The sequence below is a fragment of the Psammomys obesus genome, unplaced genomic scaffold (genome assembly GCF_907164565.1).
Source record: "Psammomys obesus unplaced genomic scaffold, mPsaObe1.curated_primary_1811, whole genome shotgun sequence".
Lineage (NCBI taxonomy): Eukaryota > Metazoa > Chordata > Mammalia > Rodentia > Muridae > Psammomys > Psammomys obesus.
Window position 1 is genome coordinate 26,049,789 of NW_026585644.1, and position 14,164 is coordinate 26,063,952.

Below are 14,164 nucleotides of genomic sequence, written 5' to 3' on the forward strand. Positions count from 1 at the left end.
AAGAAGATGCCAATAAAGAATCAGACCAAGATAAGACTGAAAGCCAGCACGGCAAACACATAGCCCTGCAGTGCTGTGTCTAGCATCCAGCGTACATGGAGTAATGATTTGAGCTCCTGAGTACTTTTGGAATGACTGTCTATGGCCTTGATGCCTATGGGCCACATAGTCTTCTCTTGAAATGACTGTGCTTGCTGCCCATGGCTTTCCTTGGTGGTTGCTCCTTGTGCTTGTCATCTTCAACATACTGGCATCTCTAATGCAGGTGCATATCTTATTCTTCATCCTGTATACATTGTCCCCTCAGTGGAGTTCGTGTGGGGATTCTGAGCCTGCCATTCATTGTTTGGCCTCCGAAGTGGTTTATCCTTGAAGTCTGGGTGACTAGCTCTATGACTGTGGCATTCTGGATTCCACATGAGGTCAGTATATCCACCTGCATTTTATCAGCATTCTAATATTTTCAAATCTCCACAAAATGCCACCATATTTAGGCATACATTTTCAATGGTCTCAAACATTTTTAAACCCTTGCCTCTAAACTCTCCTAAATTCCCCCTTTCACTTTAGAAAGTCCTAAGAACCACATGGTCAGGTTTCGTCACAGCCATGACTTTGTTCCTGGTACTAATTTTGCAGAAGTTGTTACTTTTGTAATTTCTGTGATAAAACCCTTGGCACAAATGACTTAAAGGGGACTAGTTATTTTAGTCACATTTCATTGTTCTGGACTACACTGTTTCTGGGCTTGTGGTAAGGAGAAATAGCATGGTGGTGGGAGTGTGCACAGGAATAGGAAACAGAGAAGAAGAGAGAGAGGAATTGTGGACACCCTCTTATCCCAAGACCCTGAACGATGTATTCTGTAAGCTTCTTTACCTCAGCAGGTCTCTAACATTCAACATACAAAACTGTGGGAGACAGCTCACATCTACACTACAGCAGTGAAGGGAAGAAAGCCATTTCTGATGAGTGGCCCTGAGCTTTGCTTTGCAGGTGAAGTATTTATTTATTTTTCTTTTTAAGTGTAGAAGGGAAGCATTAAGGAACAAGGCACAGAAAAGGCCAAGACTCAGAGTTCAGGAAGTGAAGTAGGAGGCTGATGGGGGGATAAGTAATGCAGACAGAAAGATGTGAAAAGCTTGAGAGGTAGTGAGAAGTCAAATAGTAGCCACCGAAAGGCCACCCCCTTAGGGCATTTTCATGACCTAACTTGTCAAAGTCTTTGTTTGGGTAAAGAATACCCACCAGGGAATGCAGTATATGTTAACCAAACCCTTCTTCCAGGGCATTGTGCTAGGCAGGACTCACCTTGGCTGGCTCCCTGGGGCCCTTGAAGGGTGTTTCCAGGTACCCAAAGGGATTCCTTTGTGCCTAGAGACTTGAGCCATATTCTGTCACAGGATTCTTTCATTAATAATTTATAAACTGTCCTCTTTTATCCATAGACGTATAAAGCTTTTAGAGCTGGCAAAGACCATGAATATCATATGGTCCAAGCCCAAAGCTAGCCAGGAAGAAATACTGCTGAGCTCGTGAGAGGCAGAGGAGAATTGGAATTCAAGTTTTTGGACCTTTAAGAACAAAATTTTAAGGCATTTTCAATGAAACAACAACAACAACAAAAACTATACCATAAGATAATAGTTACTTGTACCACAGTTTCACGAAAGAGGAATGATCATCATTGAAATAATCTGGAACAAGAACATTTCAGCTAATTAAGAGCTAAATTTAATTTATATAAATTTAGTTCTGAGCTTCCCAGCAACCAAGCAAAATGAGAGTTGTCATGGCTCATGTTTACTTCTACCTGGCAAAAGACAGCACAGAAACAAAAGATTTAAGTAATGCACGAGGAGCAGATGGAACTTGTGGGCTCTATGACAGAGCCTTCAGTCATTCACTGCACAAACATGAAGATCCTGCAGAAGGTCCCTGAAGTGTAGTTACCAAGGAACTCCATAACTAGTGGAAGATAAACAGTTAAAAGCCAGCCTTTTAGGGGCTGTGCTTTGGGGAAGCACAGGGTGCTGAGGTGGAGTGGAGATTCATAACCCGTGAGGGAGAAGGAACCTCCCAGAGGATCTTAATTGTTAATGGAGTCCGAATAGCCATCTGTGCAGCAAAGAAGGACGGGGTGACTGGGAATAGGGAGTCACTGTGAAGCAGGCAGACCTGAAGACCCTGGTGGTTTGGGGGAGGTGTTTTCTGCACTCACACTGGCTATCGTGACATTCACACTGCAGAGTGGAGGTGAGGAAGGCACCAACTCAATAAACACACATTCACTCCCTGTCCTTCTGCCTGAGATGAGAACCTCTTCATTCTCACCTGCATACCTGCTCCCATTTAAGAGATGAACCAGGAGTGTCTAACCCTTGAGTTGGTTTTCTGTCATTTGGACTTTGAGAATGAAAAATCAAAGACACACACACACACACACACACACACACACACACACAGAGAGAGAGAGAGAGAGAGAGAGAGAGAAGATTTAATTTTCAGGAGCAAATTTCCTATTTAATGTTTCATGTGCTTTCCTTGGTCACCAGGTGAGGAAGGAATTTCCCTTACAGGTGACACACCAGAACCTAAGGACTGTGTGGCTCCAGAAGGACGAGAATGGCTAACCCACTACCTCAGACAGATGGCCCTCTATATAACCTGCTCTAGCATGCTCACAGTGAGGCTAACTCTTTCTGTACCTGGACCCAGAAGAGACTTTTCCTGATGAACTCTCATTGTGCCTCCTCCTCTATTCACCCGTACCACTCACTCAGATCTCACTGCCCACTCTGCACTGCAGATGCCTTCTGCAGGCCACAGACTGCTGATTTGTCCTTGTCCTTCTTAGGCAAGCAAGGTTGGACTTGTGGGATAAACTCAGTGCTTTTTGAAATGCTCCAGTAGCTAACTGCTGGGGGGAGATCTGGAAGCATTGATTCTATGATGCTGATAAGACGTAAACATTTAGAGTAATTTAGATCTTAGGTTAAAGATGATGGATTGTTTATGAAAATTACCTTCCACAGACTCGTGCAAACAGAGGAGTAGGCAGCCTTGGGTCTTCTGTTACATGAGATGAGGCCTGGGGGGAACTAAATAATGAAGATGTAAGGGACAGAAGGTCCAAATAGGCTCTACAGTGGCCTGAACCCTCATTTTTTCTTCTCTGAGCCGAGTCTTCAGGGTTTTCTGCCCACTGCTTGGAACCCTCTCCTCTGGGCCAGACCTTCTTTGAAGATGGAGGCTTCAGGGGCTAGTGAGATGGCACAGTGGGTAAAGACACTTGCCATCAAGCCTGACCCTCTGAGTTCAATCCACACAACCTGCATGATGGAAGCAGGGGACCTGACCAACCCTTGAAAGTTGTCCTCTGAGGCATCTTTCTACGTGCATGCACCCACATATACACATACAGATAAACGAAATGTAATAAAAAATAAGTAATGTACAGGTTCCACCTTTTGAAACCTGGTGCTCTTTCCCCTCTGTCTCACTGTAGGTTTTGAGTCACGAACAGTCACGAAGCCCACAGACACACCACACGGCTCTTCAGTGAGGTCAGAAAAGCATCTTTTTTTTTTTTTTCTTTTGTATAGATCCCTCTTGTAAAGATTCCTGGTTTTGCTAGGAATCCTCATGATTGGGCTAAGTGCTCTGGACTGGGAGCAGCCAGCAAGGCTTGTAATGTCTGGTGGGAACCCTGGGAACACCAGGAGCCTACAAATCTGAGCAGCTGGCTTTGAGGAATGGTTGCATGTCCGCACAACTTAAAAATCTGCAGTTCGGGGGCGGGAGGGGGAGCGCGGGGGTGGGTCCCCACGCGTCCCATTTCTCTTCCGGCTGTTGGTTGTGTTTTCGCTCAGTGCCAGTGCGGGGAGGCCAGGTGCGTCTCCTGGACCACTCGCTGCCCTTGCAGAGGTCCTTGGTTGTTAATTCAACCCCAGCTGGAGCCATCTCCCGATGATGATTCTCTCTCCTATTCCCCACTTTCCACTCACCCAGTTCCTTCCCTTTCTCCATAGGAGGAGCATACGCTGGGTGCTTATGTCCAGCCATCTCTTCTGACTTGGTAAGTCAAGGAAATGAACGAACCATTGTGTTCCTCACTGTGTGTGAGTCTTCAGGGGAGCGGGTGGTGGCAAACAGTGGCGGAAACAGGGTCGTTTCCTCCCTCGCACTTTGTTGTAAAACAAGTTGGGGCCTCGTGACAGTTTAAGAGAACCCCGGCAATTTTGCAAAGTGTTGCTTTAGACATGACTTTCGAAAGGCATTTTACTCAGGCCACGCGAGAGATCATTTTTCTCCTGTCCGACTGCGACTGCGGTTCCTTCAGTGGATCGCGAAGGCTGGGAGGCAAGGGACCTGAGACGTGCCGCGTGACCTTGACCTCCCTCTGGGGCAGGGCGGGATACTCGAGAGGTGACTCTGCCCTGGGGCCTGGGAGGGGGATGCACGTCCCGTCCCGACGGGTCTGGGTCCAGCCATCCGTGCGTGGGGCTCGCCGTGGGACCCCCCTCGGGCCGCAGCAGTCCGCGCGCGCGCGAGCGCCGCGCCCTGGGCCGGGGGAACCCTGGCGGAGAGCGTGGACGCCGGCCGGCGGGAGGAGCGGAGAGGAGCGGGGCGTTGACTGGGAGGCTGGCTCCGCCCGGTCCCGCCCGCCTCCCTGGGCACCTAGCCGTGGCCGGGCGGGATCCACGGACTCCGCAGAACCCGCGCGGGCTCTCCCGCTCTCCAGCCGCCGCCGCGGCCGGCGCGGGGCCGCGCGGCGAGGCCGGATCCCTGCAGCGCGGGCGGGCGGGCGTCGTCGCAGAGCCCAGCCAGCCAGCCAGCCGCGCCAGGACTCCCGACTCCTGCAGGTACCTGCTGGGGTGCCCACCTCCCCGCGCGCCCGCGACACTTTTCCGTGCGACCCCTCAACTTTAGTGTACGTTCCCCTACCTTTTGCTGTTCTGGTCCCAGGTGGCTCAGGTCGTGGGGGCACGACCTCACAGGTCCGTGTGGCTCAGGGACTTTGCATCCTGCAGAGTGCCTGGCTTGCGGCTGCCTCCCCATCGTTCGGTCCAGGAGCCGGGAGCGCGGAGCCCGCCGTCGCTGGAACCCGGCTCTGCCTGTTGCTAGAACTGCAGACTGCCCAAACCTAGTGTGGGTCTCTTTGGACACCTGGGGAAGAGAGCTAGAACCAGCTTTTGGGACAGGAGGTTAAGTGGAGGACCGACTGGAGACTGGGTGAGCCAGGGAAAGGCGGCACCTCGCGTGGGGGTATCCCCGGGGCGTTTCCTAAGCCGGGAAGCCCTTCCTTTCCTTTCTCGGGAGGAGGCGCTTTCCTGGCAAATGTTAGTGTTTCCCCGGCCGTCTGCTCCGCCTTCTCTGCCATTTCTCCCCCTCCCCTCTGCCCTGCAGTGTTGAAGGCGCCCCGAGACAGTTGCAGGCGAGGGAGTACACGGGGCCCTTGCCCTGGTGCGGCGCTGCGCCCGGGGACAGTCAGCGCGCTCTAGGTGGGGCGGCTTGGGGCTCACTGGGCCCGTGTGGAATGGTCTCCAGAGTCTCCGCATTTGAATCTGCAGTAGTGGCACGAGGTGGGTTTGCAGGGTCTGGAACTAATTTCTTTCATCCTCGCTGGAAGCTCCTGTTAGACTTCAGGAAGTGCCTGGAACGAGCCAGACCTGCCGGCAGGGGCCGCGGCGAGCTTGACCCGGACGCCTTTCGCATTGCAGAGCTTCTGTTCCCTTGTGCCCCTTTCTACCCACCCCCATCCCGTGCCTTCTTGTCGGATTTAGGATAGGAGCACCCTTGGTTACCCCTTCCTTACTCCTGTCTCCTCTGGAGAAACCAAGGTGATAGCTTAAATTTAGCGGCTCTTGGCAAGAACAGAATTCTGTCAAAAACTCCCGTTGGCCTTGAGAGTGACTAGAGGGGTCCCGGTGCTTGAGGAGAGGACGGGGTGTTCCTTTTGGATGAGTAGATTTGTGGTTCTTTAAAGCTGTTGGATATTCTCTTTCACTAAGTCTGCTGAAGGCAGTGAGACCGGGGGGGGGGGGGGGCTGGAACAGAAACTTCCCACTCTTTGCATATATTTGTTTATACTATTTGCATAACCATCAGTTTAGGCCTGTGTGTAACTCTGGACTTCTTGCAAATACCTTCCCAAGCAAACAGGAAGCAAGCCTTTTCACTGGCACTTTGCCTCCTGCTAAAGGTCCTGGTTTGCAAGAGTATCTGCTTATTCTGTACTTGAACTATTTCCCTGGATCCATGGCTCTTTGAGGGGACCGATTCATCCAGTGTGTACTTGGTCAGCAACAGCGAATGGAGCCAGAGCTACTGTTGCTCTTTTCCTTCCTCACAGTTGTCTTCCTTCTCCTCTTAAACTGTCATTTCAGGACTAGAAGTTGCCAGTGTTGGGATGGGGAGGAGAAGGTTATGCTGAAGCGATTAAGACCCCTGAGTCCAAGGCGTGTTGTGAACACACTAAGGAAACTAATGGGATTTTGTGTGGGAGCCCACAATGCCTGCACACAGCCGTAAATGAAGGCAGCCTCGCTGTGTGGTTTGCCTAGGAGAGCAAGTTGGGAAGTCCAAAGTGTCTTGGATTTCTTCAGAAATGTTAAAATTCTAAAAGCCCCCAGTGCAGAATTGATGTCCTAGCTCTTTACTGGTGCTGTGATAAATTACTCACAAAACAACCTGAAAGTGTATTTGGCTTAAAATTCCTGTCTATTGTGGCATAGAAGTCACAGCAGCTCCAGCCTGAGAGAACTGGTCACTTATAGTCACAGTCAAGAAAAAAGCGAGATGGATTAATACATGTACACTGGTGCTCGGCCGCCTTTCTAGTATTTCATTCGCTCTATAGCCCCAGGCCCAGGGAGTAGTGCTGCCCACAGTGAACAGCTCATCTCACATCAATATATGTAACTGAGATAATCTTTCACAGATGTTCTCAGTAGTCCTTCTCCCAGGTGATTCTAGGCCATGCTAAATTGACAGTTAAAAGTAACCATCACATGTGAGGTAGCCAGCAAACCCCCAGCTAGAGGTCTTTGTCTTTCTTCTTTTCTTCTTGGGAAAGGGAGAGACGGAGATTCCTGTTCCTTCTGTCTGTTAGAGTCTTCCCTGCACTGTAATCCTTTACAGACAGCGTGGCAGCTCTCTGTCCTTCCACAGATTCCAATCTGCTCTTATGTGGTGTGCGGTGTTGGAATGTGTGTCATCCTGAAGAAAGCAGGTACTGTAGAGCTGTCTTTCCTCCTCTTCCTTTTAAAATAGATAACATTTTAAAGCAGATAACATTTATTGGCTGCCTATGGTATTGGCTGGATACTCTGCTGGGTGCTTTCCTGGGGACTGTCTCATGTGAAGAGGTAAGGCTTGCATTCTTCATTTCACTGCAGTATTGATGTGGGACTGTGCAGTGAATGGAGCCCCCTCTAGGTGTTTCCGAGTCTGATGGAGGCCAACCAGAGGCTGGCCTGAGGTTTCCCTAGGAGGGAAGGATAGCTGGCTAGGTAGGGCCAGGCAAAGGGGAAAATGGGCCTTATTATTACTCCTGCTTCTCAGGTGATAGGATGGTGGATATTTATAATGTCACTAGTGAGACATCTTTTCTAAAACCATTTTTGAGTTTTGAGATAGGGTCTCAGACTCATTATAGTCAGAGATGACCTTGAACTTATGACTGACCTCTGAATACTGGAATTACAGATTCATGCTACCATGCTTGGCTTATACTGTGCTGGAGATTTACCCAGGGCTTTCTGTGTTCTGTATTCCATCTCTTGTGTGGAATATCTACAAGGAGACATCAGTCAAATAGAACAGACTACTAAGTCTGATAAATGGTTCTTTGTGGCTCCTTGACATAGGTCACCTCTCTTCATTTTTTCTGTTTAGCTGTAAAGACTTAGATTGCTAATATTGTTATCTTGTACTAAGCACGAAATGCTAACCGCTTTTTACATGCATTAGCTCATTTCATTTTTAGGATAACCACAGGAGGTAGGCTTTAATAACTGTCCTGTTTTATATGGATAGGAAGAGACAAGGCCACCCAGCTAGGAAAACGTAAAGCCAGAAGTCTGACTCCTGCAGTCTGCCTGCAGAGCCACTGTGAGGCTCCACACCCTTTGTCTGGTCCTAAGGCTGCCATGCCGTGGAATCTCTTGAGTTTGGTGACGTGACTAGTAGAGGAGGCCCATTGCTTACCAAGAAGGACTTTATGTTCTGTGTCTCAACCTTAAGAGGAACCATGAAGATTGGAATTTAAAAGCTCAGCTAATGCTTGAAACAACTAGGGCCTGAGTCGTATTTTGGCAGGAGACTAGTGAATACATACCAAGATTAACATGTAAAGTCAGGTGGTGGGGATGCACACTGCACACCTCTAAGCACTTGGGAGGCAGAGGCAGAACTCTATGAGTTCAAGGACAGCCTGTTCTACAGAGTGAGTTCTAGGACAGCCAAGGCTACACAGAGAAACTTTGTCTCAAAATAAAACAAAAAACAAAGAAACAACAATAATAAACTAGAATTGGAAAGCTTTCTCTTTTCCAGCCTGCTTCTCTGTGGACTCTGTTCAGCTGATTTGAAAGGAGTGAAGGAAGGCAGAACCTAAAAATCACCAACTGGACAAACATCATGGTTGTTTCTAGATGATGTATGAGAAACCTAGACAACTCATGGAACACCTTATCCCCGAGTTAAATTGATTAAATTTAGTACCGTGGGCATGAAGGGCAGGTGTCATCTGAGATGTGATCTTTATAGATCTGGATACTCAAACTATTCAAGGCAAACCCAGGTAGGGCAACTCAGATGGTAACTACACAGTACCTGGAAAGAGCCACAGTAACGCTCACATTCCCTAACCTAGTGTCCAGAAGAACTTTCCCAAGTTTGTCCCATGGAGTCTTCATAGCAACTTGATTATAAGTCACAGCAGGGCAGGGCTGGCAGGATGGAGGGGATAAACCTTGAATCCTTGAATGTGGAAACAGCCAGGTCGGTCCTGATTCCAAACCCAGTATCATGCAACCTCACTCCTTTCCTGTCTCCAGCGGAGAGTCCTTGGAGTTAGAATTATATTCTGAAGCCAACTGTTTTTCTTTCTCTTTCTTCTCTTTCCTGAGACAGGGTCGAAAGTACCCCAGGTTGACATCAAACCTAATATGTAGCTGACCAAAAGTTTAAAGTGTTAAACTTCCTGCCTCCACTTTCTTAGTGTTGTGATGATAGGCATGCACCCCCAAGGCACTTACGCAGAACTGGGGATCAAACTCAGGACTCTGTGTGCTAGGCAAGTACTCTACCAGCTGAGCCACACCAGGAGCCCCGGAGCTGAGTTTTCAGCGCTGAACTTGGTCTGGTGCTAAGTGGGACAATGGAAAGAGAGTAAATAAGAGAGGAAGAAGAGAACATATTGTTGTTGTTATTTTACTTCCTCATGGGGTTGCTATTGCAGGATGCAAGGAGAGAACACGAGTTAGGTTGAGTGCAGTAAAATGCTTAGAGCGTGGAATGAAATACAAAAGCTGGTTGGGAGCTTCGGATTCTTGGCTGTATTATTTTTCATCAACATCTTTTGAAACTTTGCAGGGTGAGCACATTGTAAAAAGCAATCGTTAGTAACCCCAAAATAGTTACTAGCCTAGTTTGTAGCATTTTTTCCTTCTTTGTTTGGGGTCGATGTTGTCTCACTTTCTTTGGAATCCTGCAGAGCCTTTGACCATGATTTTCTTGGAGGAGATCTGGTATAAATATTGTCTTTAATTACACAAGTGTTGAATGATAAGGGCTTCTGGTCTGCTTGCTTTTATCCAACAGTGCTTCAGTTGAGCAATCAGTGTTTATAGCAGCTGGCTTCAGTGAGCTTGGGGATCTTCCAAATGCATGAAATGCCCTGTTTACTGTCAGGAGAGCACCTACTAGATGCTCATTAAAGCTAATGATTAACGTTCGCAGACAGATATTTGATCTACAAGAATTTGAGTGCCTGTCTGGTAATACATACTATGCTAGGAGCCGGGTATACTGTAGTAAGGGTGACAAAAGGAAGAGAGAAGGTAGCTTTGTGTGTGTGTGTGTGTGTGTGTGTGTGTACGCCTGCACACCCTTGTGTATGTACACAGGGAGAGACAGACATTAAGCTGTTTTGAGAGGCCAACACACAATGGATGTTACCAGTTTGAATGTTAAATCTCATTCAAAACTCCTACAGAAACACTGGAAATACTACTTAACTAAATATTATTTAGTTACATTTACTGGACACCTAGTAACCCAGCCATGTTGCCACATAAAACTAAACTAAACATTTCATCAGGTTTAGCAAGGATGCTGACCTTCAGGTCAATAGTGAATGTCACCTTTATCTTGCTGTTCCTTAAAGAAAGAACACTCAGCCAGCCATTTAAAGGTATAGGTAATAAGAGAGAGCTAGTACCATAGAATTGAAATTGATACAAAGAATCCATTTGCTGTGTTAAGATTTCCCTCTCCTTCCCTTTTCTCCTCTTCTCCCTTCCCCTCCTGCTTATCTTCCTCAACAGGGTCTGTCTATGTAGTCCTGGCTGCCCGGGAGCTCTCTCTGTAACACCAGGTTGGCTTCAAACTCAGAGAAATGCACCTACCTCTGCCTCTCTCCCGAGTGTTGGGTTAATGTAAGCCACCAAGCCCAGTGTGTTAAGACTTTTTTGGTCAATAAGACTTAAACCCTAGCAAGTAGTGTTTTCAGATATAAGACAGTCAGCAGATTGGACCTAGGAGCTTGGATATGTTTACATCTTTTTCTTTTCTCTTGCTATGGAAAAGTCTGACTTTCTTAAACTCTGATTTGTGTGCCAAGGTAAACATAAGAGTATCCTTTATGGTTTATTTGAGGTAAAATTGCAATTGGCCAAAGATATGGGAGACTTTGTGGTTAAAGGCCGTGGTTTGTGCATTTGGACTAAGATGCTTTGGTTCTGGCAAGGATGTTTCTACATTCTGGTCTTTGAGGTCAATAAATAACACACAGTAGGCAGTAGTTTTCTTGTGGGTTTTTATGATGCCTATTTTTAAGTGCAGGGACTTCATGAGACCACTGAAGAGACTTCATTCTAAGGCATAAATAGGAATTTGTTAAGGTACAGTTGGAGCAAGAGCATCCAAAGCTGAAGATTGAGTGCTAAACATTGAGAGAAGGTTGTAGGAGACCGTTTGGGAGGAGCCTGAAAAGTGGGGCAGGGGCTAGATCATGCTGTGGCCTTTAAGCCAAGTTCAAGTCAAGCCTCTGTTACGGCTTATTCAGAGGGCAGTGGAAACAGCTCAGAATCCATTTTCATGCAGGCATTAGATCATGAGGCCCAGCTTCAGACAGTTCAGCAAATGATCCTTCATGCTGGGACTTGGGTACAATGTGATGTAGAAACAAGAAAATAAGATGAAGCATCAGTAATATTTTTCCTACTGTGATATAATGCCATAAAGAAGAGCAGCCTACAGAAGGAAGAGTTTATTTGGTTTATGGTTCCAGAGGGAGAGTCCATAAGAGTAGGAGAGCCATGGCTGTAAGCAGATGGAGCACAAAGCTAACAAATCACACTTTAACCATAACTGTGATACAAAGAGAGTAAGTTAGAAGTGGGATGAGACTATGAAATATTAAAGCTAACCCATTAATGTATTTTCTTTTTCAAGGCTATACTACCACTCCAAACAGTGTCACCAACTATTTACCAAGTGTTCAAATATCTGCGCATGTGGGAGACAGCTCTTACTGAAAACACCATAAGAGGGCTACATACTCATGCTTGCAGACCCATGCACACATAGATCTTTAAGGAGACAAAAGTGCTCATTTTTGACACAAGTAGAGAACCTCAAAGAGTACTTTGCACCATTTATCCAAATTTATTTCATGAACCATCCTGTCTTGAGGAATTTCTTTTTTAAGAACTACTCAAATGGGTGAGTGTAGAGCCGTTGTGAATTTCCCTACTTATCTTAAGTAGGAAGCACAAAGATGTGAATCTTTGTGCAAATCAGGTTAAGAAAGCCACCACATTTTACTCTTGGACACCTGGGGTTTTCAGTATGCATTTCTGTTTTCTGTGTGGTGAAGATTTTCCTGCAATATGGTGGTATGGGAGGGAAGTGGGCACCTGCCCAAAGGTACTGGGTAAAGCTGGCTTCTGCGGTTCAGCCCTCAAGCCACCAATGTCCCTGTTGGCTGGTGACGACAGCACTCTTTGTATTTGTTTGCCTTCTAGTTCGCTTCTATCTTGTTCTTCCTCATATCAAGAACTGGAAAACCCAGAGAGAGGTAGGTGCATGTAGGAAATGAGTTGGAAAAAAGGAGGTATGAGAATTAATTTTAATAAGTCAAATTAAAAGCATTTTAAAACTTACTTTGCCTGGGGAGCTCATTATTTTGTATTTTTTTTATGTTCATAAAGTGTAGAGTTAGTCATAGCAGACTGGGCAAAACATTAAGAAATATCCCTCCAGGAAGGCTTTCAGCACCTGAATGTGGATGTTTTGAAGCATAAACACATCCTCCCCTTTTCTTTTTATGTAAAGGTGTGAATACTACACTAGCCACAGTGTAAATTGTATTACATCTTTTAAGAAGTTAAGTAAAAAATTTTTTTCTACCACATGTAGTAGTCACTGGGGCAACATGTTACAGCAGAAGACACTTGCTTGGCTCTCTGACAATTCTGTTGTAAATATACTGAGGATTTATGGTTTGGCAAATGCACTGTTTCCGTTTAGCAGCAATAAACATTTTTCTGAAACCCTCTGGAAATGCCACAACATATCAGGGCTCAGCCTGGGTACAGAGAAATGAGAACTTACATGATGGCTTGCATATGACTCTCAACATTTACATCTTGAAATTGTAATTGTGATGACACTAAGGGCATGGATGAATTTCTAGGTTGATTCCAGTTCCTTGCTATTATAAATAAAGCTGCTATGAACATAGTTGAGCAAATGTCCTTGTGGTATGGTGGAGCATCTTTTGGGAATATACTTAGGAGTGGTATAGCTAGGAGTTGAGGCAGAGCTATTCCCAAAATTCTGAGAAAGTGCCAGATTGATTTACAAAGTGGTTGTACAAGTTTGCACTCCCACCAGCAATGGAGGAGGGTTCTTTCTCCACATCCTCTCCAGCATGTGTTATCACTTAGTTTTTGATCTTAGCCTTTCTGATGGGTGTAAGGTGTAGTCTCAGAGTTGTTTTGATTTTCATTTCCCTGATGACTAAGGACATCGAGCATTTCTTTAAGTGTTTCTCTGCCATTAGAAATTCCTCTGTTGGGAATTCTCTGTTTAGCCCTGTACCCCGTTTTTTAATTGAATTATTTGGTTTGTTGTTGTTTAATTTCTTGAGTTCTAGGATATTATCCCTCTGTCAGATGTAGGGTTGGAGAAGATCTTTTCCCAATCTATAGGCTGCAGTTTTTTTTTAAAAATTAATTTATTTATTATGTATACAATATCTGCATGTATGCCTTCATATCAGAAGAGGGCACCAGATCTCATTATACATGGTTGTGAGCCACCATGTGGTTGCTGGGAATTGAACTCAGGACCTCTGGAAGAGCGGCCAGTGCTCTTAAGCTCTGAGCCATCTCACCAGCCCCCTAGGCTGCCGTTTTGTTCTGTTGACACTGTCCCTTGCTTTACAGAAGCTTTTCAGTTTCATGAGGTTCCATTCATTGATGAGCTCTTGGTGTTCTGCTTAACTTCACATGTCTGGATGTTTGAAGGTGTGGGGTCTTTGGGAAGTCATTAGGATTAGGTGAAGTTGTGGCTGGAACCCCTGTGATGGAATCAGTGGCTCTATAAGGAGAGAAAGAGAGAGACAGCCTTGCACACTTACTCCCATGCACTATGTGCAGCTGCTGTGGGATCAGCATGCAACCAGGCCTTCATCAGAAGTGACATCACGCTCTTTGACTTCCAAGACTCGAGAACCATGAGTGAAAAAACCCTGCATTCTTTATAAATCACCCGGCCTCAGGTGTTTTGATAGCAGCAGAAAGTGACCTGAGCTTAATAGGACTTCTTAACACACTTGCTGCCACCCCAGGAAAGGTGTTTTGGTGTAAAAGACACTTCCCTGGCAGCCCTCTCTACTTCTTTCCACTTTGAATGGAAAAGCCCCCTCCTT

The 14,164-nt window shown here is 46.2% G+C and overlaps 1 protein-coding gene across 6 annotated transcripts in view; it reads left to right on the forward strand.

The window, feature by feature from the left end:
- The window catches only part of Kcns3 (potassium voltage-gated channel modifier subfamily S member 3), an 81,224-nt gene that overhangs the window by 25,627 nt on the left and 41,433 nt on the right, over positions 1-14,164 (forward strand). For 2 of the 6 annotated variants that reach the window (XM_055619177.1, XM_055619172.1), the window contains 4 exons: positions 266-422; positions 888-996; positions 3,509-3,566; positions 4,032-4,078. The gene's annotated coding sequence lies outside the window, so the exon portion shown is untranslated. Of the gene's footprint in view, positions 1-265; positions 423-887; positions 997-3,508; positions 3,567-4,031; positions 4,079-4,700; positions 4,866-5,431; positions 5,586-12,252; positions 12,308-14,164 lie in introns of those variants that run through there. The other 4 variants (XM_055619184.1, XM_055619198.1, XM_055619190.1 and 1 more) reach the window with 4 other exon arrangements.